Source organism: Papaver somniferum, chromosome 9 (genome assembly GCF_003573695.1).
Source record: "Papaver somniferum cultivar HN1 chromosome 9, ASM357369v1, whole genome shotgun sequence".
Classification (NCBI taxonomy): domain Eukaryota; kingdom Viridiplantae; phylum Streptophyta; class Magnoliopsida; order Ranunculales; family Papaveraceae; genus Papaver; species Papaver somniferum.
The window spans coordinates 70,755,136-70,773,220 of record NC_039366.1 but is presented as its reverse complement, the minus strand read 5'-3'; the positions used below and the strand labels follow the sequence as shown (position 1 = coordinate 70,773,220).

The window sequence follows — 18,085 nt, the reverse complement described above, 5'->3', positions numbered from 1 at the left end:
TCCAGTGACCAAAGACAAACTAGACAATTATGGTTAAGTCTAAACGAGTAAAACGACCAAAATGGCTCCTAACCGTTTTGGAAGGTTAAGTTTTTAGTATACTATTAGTTTGCGTTGCTTAAACAAAAGATATAGTGAAATGTCAAATTTACTCCATGGACCACCACCAATTTGGGATTTGATAGTGCCCATAAACGACACAGATAACTGGGCATTAGCTAGATTGCGCACCAAAATTAGCTCAAGTTGAGTTCCTCCTAGTATATTATGCTAGTCAATTGTGTTTCTCGATATGGTCATAAGATCAATCCCTATAAAATTAATAAAAAGTATGCCCATTACACCTAAAGACCTATTTGATTTTACTTGGTTCAAGTAAAAAATGTACAACAAGCAGATGAGATGAGACAATGATGACATTGATGAGTACCTAATAAATGGAAGTTAAAAGTAAGCAAACATAATTCTAGATATCAGCAGCAGTACCATGCGTCCCCTTATGATTTTAGCAGGGGATTCATTCACTGGTACTAGTAAGTACCTACTATTCTTCATCTTCTACCATTTAGATAGGAAGTTTATTTATTTTGTTTATCAACCCCATCATAAATCATAGTTTTCATGACATATTAATAAACTTCACCAACATCATAATCTTTGTATATATATGAATGAGTTAAAAGATAAACCAATGTTAACTTAATAAATATATGCACCATTAATATCTCTTTATATGATAATTTTCAATTATTACTACCATAAGAAAGATTATGATGACGACGAGCTTTTGAAACTTCAGTAAAGTGAAAAACCAAATTAGGATTTAGAATAGATATAAGACATTCTCCTTTAAATTGAAATATGATTTTAGTTTAATACAGATGATAAAACAAATGTTGCGAATTAGTTATGATAAAACGATTCACATATAATTAGCTTAAATTGATTTTTTTTTTCTTTTGAAGCACAAATTGATGTCGTTTACATTCTAAAAATGATTTATTTATTTTTTATTTTAAACAATTTAGGATTCGTCAGGATGGATTGTTTGAGATTAAATTTAATTTGGAGTATTCACTGCCCACTTTATCGTGGGTTTATTAGAAAGGTTTTCCCTATTCACCATCCATACTTTCCCTATTTGTCACTCACATAAATTAGCACTCATACCTATCCTATTTACCACCCATATATTTTTGAAAGTTCCTAAATGACACCTTTTGACTTTTTATTTACCCCAACAATAAGACCACCCAATAGCTAAATAACAAGAAACCCTAATTCATATATTATTTCTCCCCCCTCTCCACACCCATCGAGCATATTCTCTTATTCCATCCACAGACTCCACCCATCGACCATCATCTTTCACCTATATTTTTTAATTTGATTAATCAAACAAACCTTGAAAAAAGAAATTGAACATCACAAACAGGCTTTTTGTGATTTTATTACTGTAATCAAATTTACATTTTTTTCCCTATCTGTATCGTTGGTGCTTAATAAACCTTTCAGCCGATGTACTTTAATCGGATTGTTTTCTCAATCGACATACATCTTATGAAGATTAAATAAATTTACAATCAAACTATATTGGTCTCTCTAACTGATTGAAGCCATACTTACAAGCATCCAAAGATGGCTTTTTCTTGTTTTGTTTTGATCGGATGTCAGAGATGTCCTCGCAACCATTTTCATGGTATTGCACTTGAATTGTCCAACTACTAGAATTTTTGGACCACACAGACACTCCTTTTTTCAATTGAAATGCCGCCTAGACGTTATTGATTGAACTACAACATTTTTTTTTAAAAAAGAAAAAATATGTATATTAGGACTGATCGTACGTAATTGATAAATCACTATTATATTAGCAGTGATCATATCTAATTAGTTGGCTCTTTATGAACGGTTATACTGTATATTTTAGTCGATGATGCAAAAGAAAAGTTGCCGAAATTTAAACATAATTGTATACTAATTAAAAACAGAATTCTAACCTTCGATAATTTTTTAATGATTTTTTGTCTGCAAACAAAGATTAATGAAGAAGAAAAGAAAATGGTGATAATTTTAGTCAAGTTTAATTTGACTTTTATAGGTAGGTGGTAAATAGGAAAAATTAGAATTGTAAAATATATTTACTTTAAAATTCTGTTATGGGTGACAAATGGGAAAAGTGTGGATGGCAAATAGGTGAAACCATTAGAAATGTTTTCCAAAGTAAAAAGTTGCATTTATGCAAAAGGAGGGTTGCATCTAGTCATCGCCTAAACAAAAAAAAAAGAATGCAGAAAAATAGAATTGACCCCATTCAAGATGAAAAAGAAATTGAATCTCTGTCATAAAGAAGGTCTTAGAATGTTTTTCTAAGCTCTTTGAGAAAATGGATATTGTTGAACCATTTGTTTAAACCATGACATCCTCAGTTCCATACCCAACACCATCTTTGTTTTTGAGAATGAAAATCTTTTGGCTATTCTTGATGCTTTGGAAATAAAGAATGCTTTGTGCAGCATGGGAGGAGACAAAGCTCCAGGTCCCAATGGGTTCCCACTAACTTCTTCTTATCCAACTGGAATGTACTAAGGGAAGACACTCTGCAAATGGTTCAAAACTTCCATATGGAGTGCATACTTTTTTTCAAGATAAAGATATGTGTTTCCTAATTTTAATATCTCCGGACTCTTATAGTTCTTTTCACAAGTTTTGGTAACTGAAATATGCCATTTATATACTTCCATATTATATATACATAGGAATGTTGCACAAGACAAATTTGTTGAGAACTAGCCTTTCGTGAAATGATAGAAGCTTTCCTTCCCACACTACAAGTTTTTTATGAATCATTTCCACCATATGCCAAACTGTAGTTGTTTTCACTGTACATGTTGCTAGGATAACACCAAGATGCTTGTCTATGAATTCGTTAATTTTCATATGCATCATTTATTTAATCCGATTATTCTTTGAACCTGAAGTACCATTAGTAACGTATTTGCTTTTATTTCTATTGATTATCTGACCTGAACTCCTTTGATACTCATCCAGAAGTCTCAAAAGATCTTCTATGCTTATTTTGGAATCATTAAGGAAAATGAAGGCAATCAATACAAAAAAAATTGGGATTAAAGATTCTCCATTCACTAATTCAATGAGTCTTCTACTCAACACATCTTCCATCAAGACAAATAAAGTTGGAGATAGTGGATCTCCTTGTCTTGGTTCCCTTCCCAGTGAAAAAAAGCCACAAGGACCACCATTAACCATAACTGAGATTCTAGTTGACTTGAAAGAGTACGTAACAATTCACACCTAGAACTGGAAAAACCAATATTTTTAAAAACTCGAAATAAAAAATCCAGATCACTGAACCATAGGCTTGTGAAATATCAAGCTTAAGACCTAAATTTTCACCTCTTCTTTTCTTCTTCATCTCATTGACCATTTTTCATGCTAACAAAATTAGTTCTTGGATACATCTACCTTTAATATAAGCTACTTGTTGGGAACAAATCAACTTTATCATTAAGTTACTCAACCTTGTTGTAATAATCTTTGTAAATATATTAAAACTCATATTAATTAGACCAAGAGGTCTGATGAATTGGTTAGGAGTTCTTTCACCTTCAACTTTTGGAAGTAGAACTAATTAAGAAGTTGGAGTTCAAACCTTTAGATATGAATTTTCTGCTCCAACATAATTGAATGGCTTGAACAACATCTTTCTTAATAATATACCAACAAGCTATATACAAGAATCCATAGAAGCCATCTGGACAAGGAGAATTTTCAAGATCCATACTAAAAATAGTTGTTTTAATTTCTATCTTCTTCAGGATAAACATCTAGCATCTCCTGATCTTCGTTTGTAATGACCTTTGGAATGACCTTTAATAAAGAATTTTCAATAGTGACTTCTTCAAATTTAAACTTCTGCTTAAAATGCTTTATCAGTACATCAACAAAATTTTCTTGATATTGATCAGATTAATGTCACTATTGTTAGCTTCTAATCACTAATAAAATTTCTTGATTGTCTTATTTTTTAGACTTGTGTGAAAAAAGTTTGTATTAGCAGCTCCTTCCTTAACCAATTAATTCTTGATTTTTGTTTCAATATAAAGTGCTCAATTGCACCTCCTTTGAGTTATAACCATTCTCAGCTGAAACTAAACTATCCAAAGCCTAAATATCAAATGATTATTATCAGAATTTATTATAGCTTCTTGAACCATTTCTTCAGGTTTTTTAATTTGGACATGAACATTTCCAAAGAATTCCAATTCCAATCTCTGAACACTTTTTTTCAGTTTCTTTAATTTACTTTGAAAAACAAAAGAAGGAATCATATCAACACTCTTGAACTACTTCCAAAAAATTTGGATGAGTTAACCACGTTTTCTGGAATTTTTGAGGAGCATTGTTGGCTTAGAAACGCTAGCACGTCCACTAAGAAGATGACCATGATTAGAAGAAATTCTCAACTCCACTTTATATCCCTAGTCTTCATATTTTTGTAACTATAACTGACTGAAAACTGTTCTATCTAAATTACACAAAATTCTTTTATTATCGTGTTGGAAATTTGACCAATAGTGCTGCAACTCTGTTTTTGGATCCTGTAATAATTCATAATTTTCAGGGTTTAGGGTTCAAGGTATCTTTTTTTTATTTAAAAGAGAATTATGAATTACCATGCTTTGCACTCCAGGGTATAAATTCAATTTATTGCAAAATGAACAACTACACACTACTTTAGGTTCAACTACCCAAACTGAAGAAGGGAAAAATTGATTAACTAAACATCATAATTTATTGTGAGCGCTAACTCTTTTTAGCCCTCTGAACAATTCTAGACCAAGAAATAACTGGAATTCTCTCTATTGAAATCCACTATTTCCATCGACAAATTTTAACACACTCTTCTGAATTGCATTATCTTCTGCAATTTGGAGAAATTTTCCAGACTCTAAAGACACATTTCCCAAATTATTTTGTGCATTATCATTAACCTCATTTTCTACTTCAACCATTTCTTTCAATGGACTATACATTTCTCCCGAAATTTGAGTATACTAGCCTGTGTAGCGAGTCATTGTGTATATGTATTTGAGTAACTGGAGTTTGACATATATCAAACTTTTCCATAACCTTTTTTGGAACACTAGTACTTTCCTGTATCTTCTCTTTAGCATTACTTCCCTCAACTTGTTCAACACTAACTCCCTGATTCTTGTTTCTGCATGAAAAAGGAAAATGACCAGCAATTTTACACTTAGTATAGAACTTAGGCAACTTGGTTAGGAGGATACTCTGCAAGAAGCCTCTGTATATAGTATTAATCCATAATTCATGAGGAATCTTCTTTGCTAAACCAATATCAATTAAAACTTTAGCATAATATCCACTTTCATATCTTTCCAACTGCTTTACTAATAACGAAGAGTGTTTTCTGATCCCAATATTCCAGATTTAAACCAGGAAAATGAACCCAAATCATAGCTGAAGAAGTCCGCTGTTTTTCTGGATGAAAATTTGGAATCCAATTCCCTATCCTCAAAATTTGATCAAGAACTTCCCATTTACCAGATCTGATATAATGTTTATCATCTTAGTTATCCAATTTAATTGTGAAAAAGCCCTTATCCAGTGGAATCAGTTGACATTGACCTATTAATTTCCATTAATTTCGTAATATAACATCTGCGTCTATAAATTTAATTCGAAAATCAAGTCAGACCAATTAAGTAAAATCTCTATGCTCCATATGTATTCTCATCTTGATTATTTGTCAAGTTGACTGACAGACGAGATTCATGATTTTGTATTAGATACACAACCAATGAACCCTACCATGATATTGTATTTTCCTTCAAAATTCATATTATTACACTCAAACATCTATTAATCAATACCCATGATTGATAGATCTAACGAAAAGAAATACCTGAACTATTAGGCTGTGTTTGATAACAAAGAAGGGAAACAATTCCATGGAATCAGTTCCCGGGGGAGGCAAGGAAAGACTTTCCATGGAATTCCATGAAATTGAGTTTAAAACATACTTCAGACCACACTTTTAATGCAACTCCATAGAAACAATTTTTTGACCAAACGACGGAAAACACGTTGTTTCCATGGAAAGATAGCTAATTCCATGGAATTAACTCCTATCAAACACAACCTTAATGATTTGCTCGAGGAAACGAAAAATTTGCATTGAAAATCAAGAAATTTGAGAAGTTAATGCACTGAATCAAGGAATGATTCGCAGACAGTCTCTACTCGATTGAGTTCCCTCACCCCGCCAACAAACGAAAGGTTAAGCTTTTAATAGGGAACATTATCTATATACCCCTAGTATGAGACCTCTTGAAAAATACCCTTTCCAACTTAAATTATACCCCTAAGTTTAATACATTACTGAAATACCCTCTTATGTATAGTGTATATACAAAACCACTAACCACCATTCAAAAAAAAAAGACTACCTCTACCGCCCACCACCACTGTCCACCAATGCCACCATTGACGACCACCACCGCCAACCACCAACCACCACCACCGACGACCACCACTGTCAACCACCGCCAACCACCAACGCTGTCCACCAACACCACCAATGTCCACCACCACCGCCACCAATCACACCGCCGCCGCTAACCACCACCGCCGTCAACCACCATCACCGCCGCCGCCGACCACCACTACCATGTGGAGTCAACTTGCTGAAGTTGTGTCCATATCGGAGGCAACTAGCTCAAGTTGTCTCCAATAAATAGTATCCATACCGGAGGCAACTAACTCAAGTTGTATCCGAATCTGAGGCAACTAGCTCAAGTTGTCTTCAAAAGTGAAGGCAACTAGCACAAAGTTGTCTTCAAAAGTGAAACAACTAGCCCAAGTTGTCCCCAGTTATGGAGGCAACTAGCACAAGTTGTCTTCATATATGGAGGCAACTATCATAAGTTGTCTCCAAAAAATAAAATTTGTACACAAAAAAGTGAACCTAGTGTGAGTGGAACACACATCTTCTGACATATAGTCAGTTGTGCTACTATAGCACCAAAGATTCGTCAATACAAAGTAACATATCAAAATCGCATACCAGCACCTGCCACTTCATATCTCTTTTCATTGCACACCCAACAATTCGAACCACCACCAGACAGTATCACATCCTCCATCTCTGCTACTGCAATAGCTTCATGACCAAAACTCTACCTGCAATAGCTTCATGACCACAACCATCTATGTACACTTGCAACATGAGCCACACAGATGCAGTCACTTTCATGCCCTTACCCAAACACCATCAACAACACACACGCAGCAACAAACTCCTTGTTCTGCTCTTTAATGACTGGATACACATTCAGTTCCTGCTCAAACTTCCTAAGCATTCATTTATTCTCTTGATTCAAAGCATAAGCATTAGCAGCACAACCATCTTCTTCATTTTCTACTTATATTATGCCTTCTAATCTCCATGGCATTATCATTCCAGTCAACATCAACATAGCACAAACATCTCCTTCCATAAGCTCATCTGTAACTGTACTAACCAGCACTCTTAGGTCCATGGTTATCTCCTTATATGTAGTAGGTATATGGAGGTAACCGACCAAAGTTGTCTTTGTATATGGAGGCAACTAGTTCAAGTTGTCTCGGTATATGGAGGCAACTAGCAGAAGTTGTGTCCAATTACATAAAGTTATATTCAAGCAATACATTCTTCGAACCACTATTAACCAACTGCACCTTTTTTTCAAGTGCTCAACTGAAAAACATACATAGTGCAACACAATCCTTGGCTGCAACACAATTAAGCCTCCAATCCACTAGCACTATAACCCTGAAATCTCCAGCTCTGCAACAACATCAGCCCTGACAATTCTATCTTCTGCATCTCATTAAAATCTCAGTTATAGCAGCAGCCATATCTTCTCATTCAACAAACCCAACTCCTTATAAGAAACATCAGGCACAACTTGTTTACCTGCATATCATTGTAACCACAACACTCTCAACTTCTTGTAGGTATATTGCGCAGAAGCTAGATGGTAAATTGTGAGAACAAATGAAAGGAAGTAAATTGAAGTATGTCCAGGCAAGCAAGATAATAAGTGTATGGTCATTTTATGCAGAGAAATAACAGATGTCGCGCATATTACATAAATTTAATCATATTCATGTTTGAATCTACCACTGACAAAGAAAACTACCACATTGACAAGGACTTAAATCCTTAAACATTTCCTAAAAGAAAACTTTCACATTACAAAGTTTCATGATGATATAATTCATTATGAGATGGCTTGACAAGGTCATGAAATAACTTACTTGTCAATGGAAGGTCTGAACATTTTCATTTAGCGTCAACCGATGCATCATGGTGAATTCGATACTCTTCCTTGGAAGTTAAATGGAACCCATGTCAGTACCTCAATCAATAGCATTAGCTCTCCCCACTCAGCACTTAACCAATGTAACAGCAACACCAACATAGCCTTAAGCCATTGTCACTGCACTTTATACAACCTATTGCAGCTCCGACAATCTACAAACATCTTTTGTTCCTGCAACACCCATTCTCCTCTGTGACACGGCCACCAGATTCCAATTACGGCACCACCAACAACCACCTGCAATCTCACATACAACCACTGCATAAACATTTCAATTCCATTAGTACCACCAGATCCTCCGTTGTTGCATTCTTGACCTAGCCATCTATAACAGCAAACACCAATTTCCCCTTCAATCAATCAACAACCCGCAGCTTCCCAGTTTCACCAACACTGACTGTCAAAATCCACTATCATCTGCTCTGAGCCTTCAACTTCACCATTACATCCACTAAACAGCACCTCAATTCCAATTTCCACTGTTCAATTCAATTCAATTCTCGGCATCAGAATTCAACCCTGGATATTCATAAATTCGAATTTCATTTCTAGCAGCAACCACAACCATCTCTTCCATGATCTCAAACCCTAGTTTTCATTTCCATCACAGATTCGTTATTTCTTCTCTTCACCGATTCACGGCCAAAATCTCAGATCCCCTTAATCAACATCGAGACTCAATCAGATCCATCTCCTAAATCTTCAACTAATATTGAAAAACTCAGTGATAAACAAGTTTAAATTAAGAAGAACAACATTCAATTTCTGCATCTGATGAAGATTCGACGATTAGCTAGATTGCTTAAACTTTTTAATATGCTACTGTATTAGTTTGCCTTGCTTAAACAAAAGATCTAGTGGAGTGTCACATTTACAATATTAGTTAATTTTGCTTAAACTTGTTTATCACTGAGTTTTTCAATATTAGTTGAAGATTTAGGAGATGGATCTGATAAACAAGTTTAAGCCAATAAACGACACTGACAATTAGCTAGATTGCTTACCAAAATTAGCTTAATATACATTATTATGCTAGTCAAATTTATTTCTGGATACGCTCATAAGTTTAATCCCTATAAAAACAATAAAATATGCCCATTACATCTAATTGTATCCAACCTTACACTATTAATAACTGTTGATTGACCTTAGAGTCCTACATGATTTACTGGTTCAAGTAAAATGTGGATGAGACAGTGATGGGTGCCCTAATAAATGAAAGACGCAAAGAGGCAAATACTATAATTTTGGACATGGGCAGTAATACGTACAAGTGAATGAATCCTCTGCTTCAAATCAGAAGGGGACGCATGGTACTTAGACTGTCTGGTCAATCATGTGAATTATACTACTACTGGTTTTACACAACCTATGGAATCATTTATGAATCCCATCGTCTCTGAAGTGGTGATTGGGTTTTGAATATGCATATAAAATCGTACTGTCGAGTCCTGAGATCCGACAGTTGTATGTACGCAGGCAGCTCTGTAATTTGATGAATATATACTAAATAATGATTCAATATTGATATCTCATTTATAAACTTACATCTAGAATAGATTACACTAGTAGGTTGAGGATGAGGATTTGAATTTTGAGGGAGAATTATATGAAATTAAACAATAAAAAAATAAGCAAGAAATGAAAATTTTGTTTGGTGATGCATGTACAACTACTCTATCTAATGTTGATGATATAAGAATGGAATAGTTAAGAGTCGCAGCCAGCATACGAGCATCATTGTCACGCATTGCCGGAGTATATAAAATCTTGCTCTTTGCTCCTTCACTAACCGGTTACATTTCTTCCCAAATGATTTACATGGGACTCCAATAATTCGTGAACAAAAACTTCCATCATCTTTCTTAATCTCCATTCAAATTTAGTTAATGAAGTTTTTTCTCTTTCTTGTTTTTCTTTTCTCTGGTGACTAGTTTAGTGGCAGTAGGCTAACCTAAAGAGAGATGTGATGCTATTTATACAACACAAAATTGGTCAAAAAGACCAAAACTAATATTTCCTGGGTGAAACGGACGGTTAGGTTTAGATACTGTTTATATGGACATTAAACAGAAAAATATTGTTCATTTAGTTAAATTGGATATTTGACCCAGGAAAATAAAAACAAAAAAATATCAATCACCTAAAATACCTCTTCTTAGTCTAACAACAACCAAAACTCCACCAGTTGTGCGTGCTTCTTAACTTCAACACCTAAAATACCACTTCTTACGCTACGACCAAGCAAAACAGACACCTCAAAATTCCTCCATCCTGGATGGAAGAAACAAGCAAATATTTCATACACACATAATTGCACGTGTAAGGAAATAATTAGAGAACAGGTTGGTTCCCAGAAAAATGAAGCCAAACGAGTAACAAGGAAATCTCACCTCTTCACACCAACTTCAGAAAGATGTTCAGCTTTAACTGCGCAAAAGAATAACAGAAGAAAATAAAAATAAAAACGAACATTGACAAAAGACTAACCGGAACCAAAAGTATTAACTAGGTAGACTCAATGATTTTATTAGACAAGTAAGAAGCAAAACAATTACTGCAGAGAATTAAAGAACAGAATCAGTACGACGGAGACTCCAACGATAACTGGAAGAGCGGTAACCAAGTACAACGCACCAAATCCCTGCATGACAATTAGCTAGCCTGGTTACATACTCAAAAAGAGCCTTGTCAAAGCAGAAAAGTGAAGTTCATAGGGTTAGGATTAGGTGTCGTAACTGGTTTAAAAATGTAGAACACGTGAATGTAGGACTAGTGAAATTTCAAACTACTATATTAGAACTTGGTTCTAACAGTCCCAACAGAAGACATGGAAATAAAAACTAAGGATCACAAAAGTAGAGTTTCTATTTTTGACGTCAGAATGATCCTACGTATTACTTCAGTCATGTTCCTCACAAATAATGCTTAACCAGAGTTCACAGGGATATATATATGACCAGTTTTTAAGAGTACATATAAGGTGTTTGTGGTAAATTAAATATGATTATCATGTCTATGGGTGGGAGGTGGGGGTATGTTTATGTGGTTGTTCCGATTGGAAAATTGGGCACATCAATTCACACCTTCTGAGATTCGAGTACGCACTAAAACTTGGAAAAAGTTGCATGAAGCCCGAGAGAGGAGATAAGAAAACAAACCATGGCGGCGGGTACGTCTACTTGGTCACTAGCCTCACATCGTCAATATCTGCAGTTGTATCCCAGTCAATTTTGAGTCTTTTAGCAGCCACTTTGGGATCAACACCAGCGTTAGTTGCCTTGGAATATAGAGATTTGCTGGGTTTTTTATTTATCAACTGAACCTATTGGACAAAACAAAGTAAGAAAATGAACAATTCTCAAGAAACATAATTTGATTCAGTCCAACACCTCTGAACTCCATGTATACAGAATCTCTTAGCATTGTTTGCCAAATGATAATCGAGTTTTACTGTAACATCAGTCTGGTAGATGACAATCACGCGGCAAAGGTGGCCCTTAAGAGAGACCAATTCGGATTCTCAAAGTTTGGCCAATGGAGAAAGCTCCTTCCCTACCTTGGCGGTTATTGTTGACTACATATATGGAAGGTACTACGTTAGAAGCAACACGAAAAAAATTCACCTTCGAAACCAACCAGCTTGAAAAATACAAGAGATCAACAGTTGAGAGCGTACACTCTTGGTTGTTTTCCCTTCTTGCCTGTCATGACGATCTAGATGATTGAGGAGATTTCAGAGATGCTGCTGAATCCTTAAACCCTGTGGGACCTGAATCATCAACTTGTAGCAACCAAATTAAACTTGATGATAGGAAGAAATAAAACAAGAAGACAAGTTACACCACAAACATGTTTATAAGACATACATCGATATCTTGACAGCCATTGAACAGCTTAATCTTCTCACACATTTGGCACTTAGCGCAAAAGTATCCACCATTCTCAAGATCGTTTTCACTATCATATACAAATATGTTGCCTTTGTAAATTTGCCTAACAATACCTTGCCTGCCCTGCACAACACAAACATAAACAGAGTAACCACATTCAATCAGGTTTCACCCGAATATAATAAAACAGGATGAAACTGAGGTTCATCTTAGTTTATTCATGGTGAACAAAATTTCTAACCAATGTAATACAAGATGAAACTGAGTTTAATTTAACATATTATAATAAAACAAGATGAAACTGAGGTCACCTTGAACTTTTAATGAGACATGGCAACAATATCTTTCATGGGAGCATGTAGGTGAACAAGATGTTTATTACAGAGGTTTCATCCACCGGGAACGCATGATGAAACTAGTTTCATCCAGTTGCAACTCATGATGAAACACAAGATGAAACCGGTTTCATTCAGTGTCCACTAGTGATATAATACAAAAATACATCAAAGTTTACACTAAGATGTAAACAATGGTGTAGTCAATTGCATCTGATTCTATAGCTAAATCTAAACAAAATTGACACAAATTTAAGCTAGTATGTGTATAAATGCATAAAAAATAAAACTAAAGCATTAAATTCACGTCCAAAATTTATGTCAACATTAGCATCAACTTTTCAACTGAATGAAACCAATTAAAAATCAAATGTAATTAAGAAGACAATTGGGGTTTGGAATCTTACAAATTTGAGTATTTTCTTCATTTCCCTGAACCAAACTCGTTCTTAATTCATCATCATAATCTTCCAGCAACAACAGCTCAACCTCGAATTCATCTGTTTACCAGCAAGAACAACATCTTCTTAGGCTCAGTTTCAACTGCAACCAAGCTCGGTCCAATCCTGCAGCTGCACCTTCAAAACAAGATGAAACTGATTTTCATCCAGCATATTCCGATGAAAATACAATTATATAATAGTCTATAACTAGATGAAACTAGTTTCATCCTGCATATTTTGACAAAAAAACAATTATATTACAGTTTACAACTAGATGAAATTGGTTTCATCCTAAGTATTCTTACGAAATTAAGGTATATCAATATGCAAGTATATGAAACCGGTTTCATCCTGCACGTTTGGCGAAAATACAGCTATATGAAAGTTTACAACTAGATGAAATTGGTTTCTAGTTGAGTATTCTGACGAAAATGGTATATCAATGAATAAACTATATGAAACTAGTTTTCATCCTGCATATTTTGCAAAAAAAAAAAAAAAATTTTTACTCAATCTTAGAAAGGATTAAACTAGTTTCATCCTAGTTTCATCCTAATTAAGCAGGATGAAACTAGTTTCATCCTATTTTAAACTTGTATAAAAACAAATTCAAAAGGGATAAAATCAGTTTCATCACCAACAAACATGGATGAAAGCAAATTGAAGTATTGAACTACACCTAAAACATGATGAAACCGATTTTGAATAAAATATAATTTTTTCTTCTCTTTAGTGCATCTAGGTATATGAATTCAGTCAATTTTGTAAAATGGAATGTATACAGAGGCAATATGCTTATTGAAACAAGTTTCATCATACTTTAAATCAGCTGAAACTGCACATTAAATCTGGATGAAGCCGGTTTCATCCTGGATGGAACTGGTTTCATCGTTAGATTTAAATTCATCAATCATAAGGAATAAGGAATTAAAGACAACACAGGAAAATCACTTAGTTAATTGCATCAAATTACATGAACGCAAAATCAATCAATTCAAGAATCAAAATCCATGTCATTCTAAAATATGATATCTATACATTTCCAAAATAAAAACAAATCAACATGCACCAAATTTTATAACTATAATTAAAGTATTTTGAATGTAATCAAAGATAATTGGAGTCTTGAGCTTACCTATTTGAACATATACTTCAATTAACACAAAACCCTAATTTTCTCAATTTATGAATTTGAGAAATCTAACTTAAATTAGGGCATAAGAGATTTCTTTATGGACGGTGGCGGTGGTGACGACATCGGTGACGGTGTTGGAGAAACATGATGTTACCAACGTCGTTGGTCTCTTCTGGTAGTAGAGATGGTGGTGGTGATGTCGATGTTGGTAGTGGTAGATTGATGGTGTTGATAATGGAGTTGGAAGAAGATTATGTTGTTGATGGTGGTGCTGCTGTTTTCTGGTGGTGTAGAAAGAAGACGATGGTAGTTGTTGTTTGATTGATGAAGAAGATGAGGTGGAGACGCTTACTGAGAACGAGAGATTGAAATATTTTTTTTTGGATCTGGTTTCTATGGAGACGATGGAGAAGAAGGGTAATTAAGTCTGTTTCATTAAAAAGAAAAATCTCGTCCATTTGATCCAGAACAAAAGCTACCCGTCCATTTGACCCAGAAAATGTACAATTTTAACTATATAGCCCATTTTCTGTTTATACAAGTAGTTATGTATTCAGTTTTCGTGATGGGATGGGATGGGATGGGAGTTAGAGCATAACGAGGTAAGGTAAGGCGACAGACATAGTTTGGTTTAAAATTACTTTTACTTGGTTTTTGTTTAGATACGGAAAATACCAGGAAGGACCATTCCTCCAGTCCAGTTTACAAGAACGTCCTTTGTGCAATGTTATAAGTTTAGTTAATCTGCTTAACAAATATAATTTTTGTTTTGGGAAAAATAATATTTTCATTTTTATATGACAATAGGTTGAATTATTAAAAAAGAAATAAAAAAAATCATTTTCCTGAAACAGAGGGAGTATAAATACTCATTTTTCATGGAATTTCTTGCAGACAAGGTTTGCTGGTTCACGTTAACACAAACAACTTCAGGATAAGCTGTCACACTTCCACCACACCTTTCCACCATTAGGTGACACCATCCAAGCCCTTAATTTCGATCATCTTTGATCCCATGGAGAAGGAAAGGTCCCATTAATTTTGATTTTGACTGATACGTGCATGACACGTAGGTGGGGAAGGGAGTGGTGGACATACAACATTTTCGTTTTCAGGGTAGGATCTTAATCACTCTTTTATGCTCCCTCCGTCCCATTATTAATTGACCTATTTATTTTTAAATTTTATCCCACTAAAGGTTAATTTTATCTCATTTGATACTCATGTTTATATTCGTTACGTATGTGTTTTTCAATGATATAAAATTTACGCATATCCGTGATATAATTTGAGAGATAAATAATTTCTAAATTGTACTACTAGGTCAATTAATCGTGAGATCGAGTATGACATTGCGACTTGGGTAATGAATTACAGATACATGTAGGCAGTAAATGCGCGCCCATAACACTCTGGAAAGTAATTATTGATAGTAGAGTGTAAAGTGAGTTGGTGTATATGTTGATGTAATGTAATGTGAGTCATGTGGCAGGAACTCGATTTGATGTACAATCTCTTTTTTCTTTTTTACTACAAGTTTAACCTTGCTGCTCAAAAAAAAAAATGCCCGCCCATAGAGGTGCAATGAACAGATATTTTCATGAACAAATTAAATTTGCTTTTGACCGACCAACAATTGCGATTTAAATTTGGTTACAAGATTTGTTCCAGAAAGGAAGTATGAGATTGGTAGAGTGAATAAAAATGTTGGCAATGGGCTGGAATTTGTGTGTTAGGGATCTCGATGAGGATGGGGAAGGTACATACATTGGGTTCTTATCTACTCGTACCTTTCTTCTTTTCCGCATTCTCACCCACCAACTCAGAACGAACTGCAAATAGAGGCATTTAGAGAACTGCATAATTTTGATGCGAGATATCTCCTTTTAGAGAGCATTTGCACAGTCTACAATTTCCAAATGCTTTGCAATTACTTTGTATGAACGCTTCATCCATCCAAGGCCGGAACACAATTTCCTAAAACGATCAAAAGACTAGTTGTTTGAATTTTAGCATTTTTATTGGTAAAAAACAACTAGTCTTTTTCATGGAAGACCGTGAGTTAGACAACACAAGTAAATAGTTAAAAAATACTAATAAGATGTATTAAGAGTGATACTCACTCCATGGACCACCACCCATTTGATTGATACTGCCGATAAAAGACATGATTAACTGGCTATTAACATTAAAATTAGCTCTAGTCAAATGAGTTTCTCGATTCGATCACAATTTTGGATCCCTATGAAATCAATAAAAATATGCCGACTACATCTAATTTATCCAGGCCATACTGGGGAAAAAAATGTTAATGGATCCAGCTTACTACACGTTTTATGGTACCACGGACAGATGAGACAATAATTCATTCTCCTATTAGACTACTTACCATCAGTATTTACTACTACACTGACTGAATCTGAATCACTGAATGGATCCTCTGCCAAAGAAGGAAAAAAACACGAATCATTGCCAAAGAATGTAGAGAATTCATGCAAGAAAGAAGTCATTGTCAGTTAGAATTCAAAATCCGACTTGAACTGTAAATTCATTGGCAATCATAATTATCTTTCAGTTCTGCTCTTTCTCATGGCAACTGCACGGATTGAGATTACATGGTAGAGTATACGGTATAATTTCGAAAACACTTAGGCTTAGTTTGGTATTACTGCCAATTTTATAAAAGCATCTTTCTGTTGTGCGTTGATGTACTGTGTTGTGGGGAAAAAGCAGTTGTACGTTTGGTAAAAATATTAATTAAAATTAAAGCTGACTAAAAAAATAATTAAAGTGTGTTTGGTAAAATATCAGATTCAACCATTGTTGTTGTGGTAAATGACAAAAACAAACATATTTCTAAAAATAATTTTATTCAATTTTATTGGGTTTAAGAATAATTAATTTTCTTACTATTAAATATTAAATTTACTAATTGTACTATTCCTATGATTGTTAAAAAAAAATATTTTACTTAACCACTTTTTAATATATATATATATATATATAATTTTGAAACCAAAAATCAAAATAAAATTAAGTAATTTTAATATTTGTTTTTATTTTTATTAATGAAATGGTATCATAAAACAGTTTGAGTATAACAATATTTAAAGAATAAAATATATGAAATAAAAAATTGGCTATATATATAAGGGTATATATAAGCTCCTCACAACTTTTGAAAATTGAGGAATTTCGGAAATGCTTTGGGTAAAAAGCACTTTGATTTTTTTTGACCAAACACCAATTTCAATAATTATTGACATATATAGATTTTAAAAGTGTTTTTGGAAAAATAAAAGCATTACCAAACTCAGCCTTAAACTGAGACAAAATCAAAGGCAAAAATTATGGTCCAGATATGGGACGGGAAGAAATGGATAGAAGAAGTGATGTGGCCCCCATCCATGGCTGCACACAAAAGCAGCCCCTGCTAGGGGTGAGCATAAAAACCGGAACCGCGGATTTGACCCGTATCCGTCCGCAAAATTGCGGATTTCACCCAAACCGCAAAACGTATGGTCCGGACACGGATGGGATTCTCAAATCCGCACGTTTTAGCGGTTTGGGTGCGGTTGAATATTGAAAACCGCGAATTCACCCGCACCGCATCTGACTCTGCTCCATTAGCTATAAGCCACTAAGCCCAGCTAATTGAATGTGATGTCACTAAGCCCATATCAAAAATGGATTGCTTATTTGCTTCTTTAGCTTGATGTCACTAAGCAAGCAGGCCCAACATGGGAACTGGATCGAACCAAAGAGCCGAGACTCTGCTGCTCAATGAGCAGAGATGTGATGATGAGTTGGGAATTTGAGTTTTCTTCTTTTCTTGCTTGACATTTTTTTTTACCAAATCCGCGGTTAA

General features: G+C 34.5%; 2 long non-coding RNA genes across 3 annotated transcripts; both read right to left on the bottom strand.

Moving 5' to 3' along the window:
• Positions 1-7,007: 7,007 nt before the first annotated feature.
• Positions 7,008-9,438, bottom strand: LOC113308616. Its single transcript, XR_003339944.1, has 2 exons — positions 8,347-9,438; positions 7,008-8,002 (listed from the first exon to the last, which is right to left on the bottom strand). It is a non-coding gene; the product is annotated as an uncharacterized LOC113308616 (long non-coding RNA).
• A 968-nt stretch (positions 9,439-10,406) lies between these two features.
• LOC113309137 lies at positions 10,407-14,629 on the bottom strand. Of its 2 annotated transcripts, none has more exons than XR_003340347.1 (8): positions 14,218-14,629; positions 13,047-13,217; positions 12,281-12,427; positions 12,091-12,183; positions 11,573-11,988; positions 10,970-11,055; positions 10,805-10,841; positions 10,407-10,685 (listed from the first exon to the last, which is right to left on the bottom strand). It is a non-coding gene; the product is annotated as an uncharacterized LOC113309137 (long non-coding RNA). The 2 variants fall into 2 exon arrangements; XR_003340348.1 differs by having other exon boundaries at positions 13,047-13,211.
• Between the last annotated feature and the right edge of the window lie 3,456 nt (positions 14,630-18,085).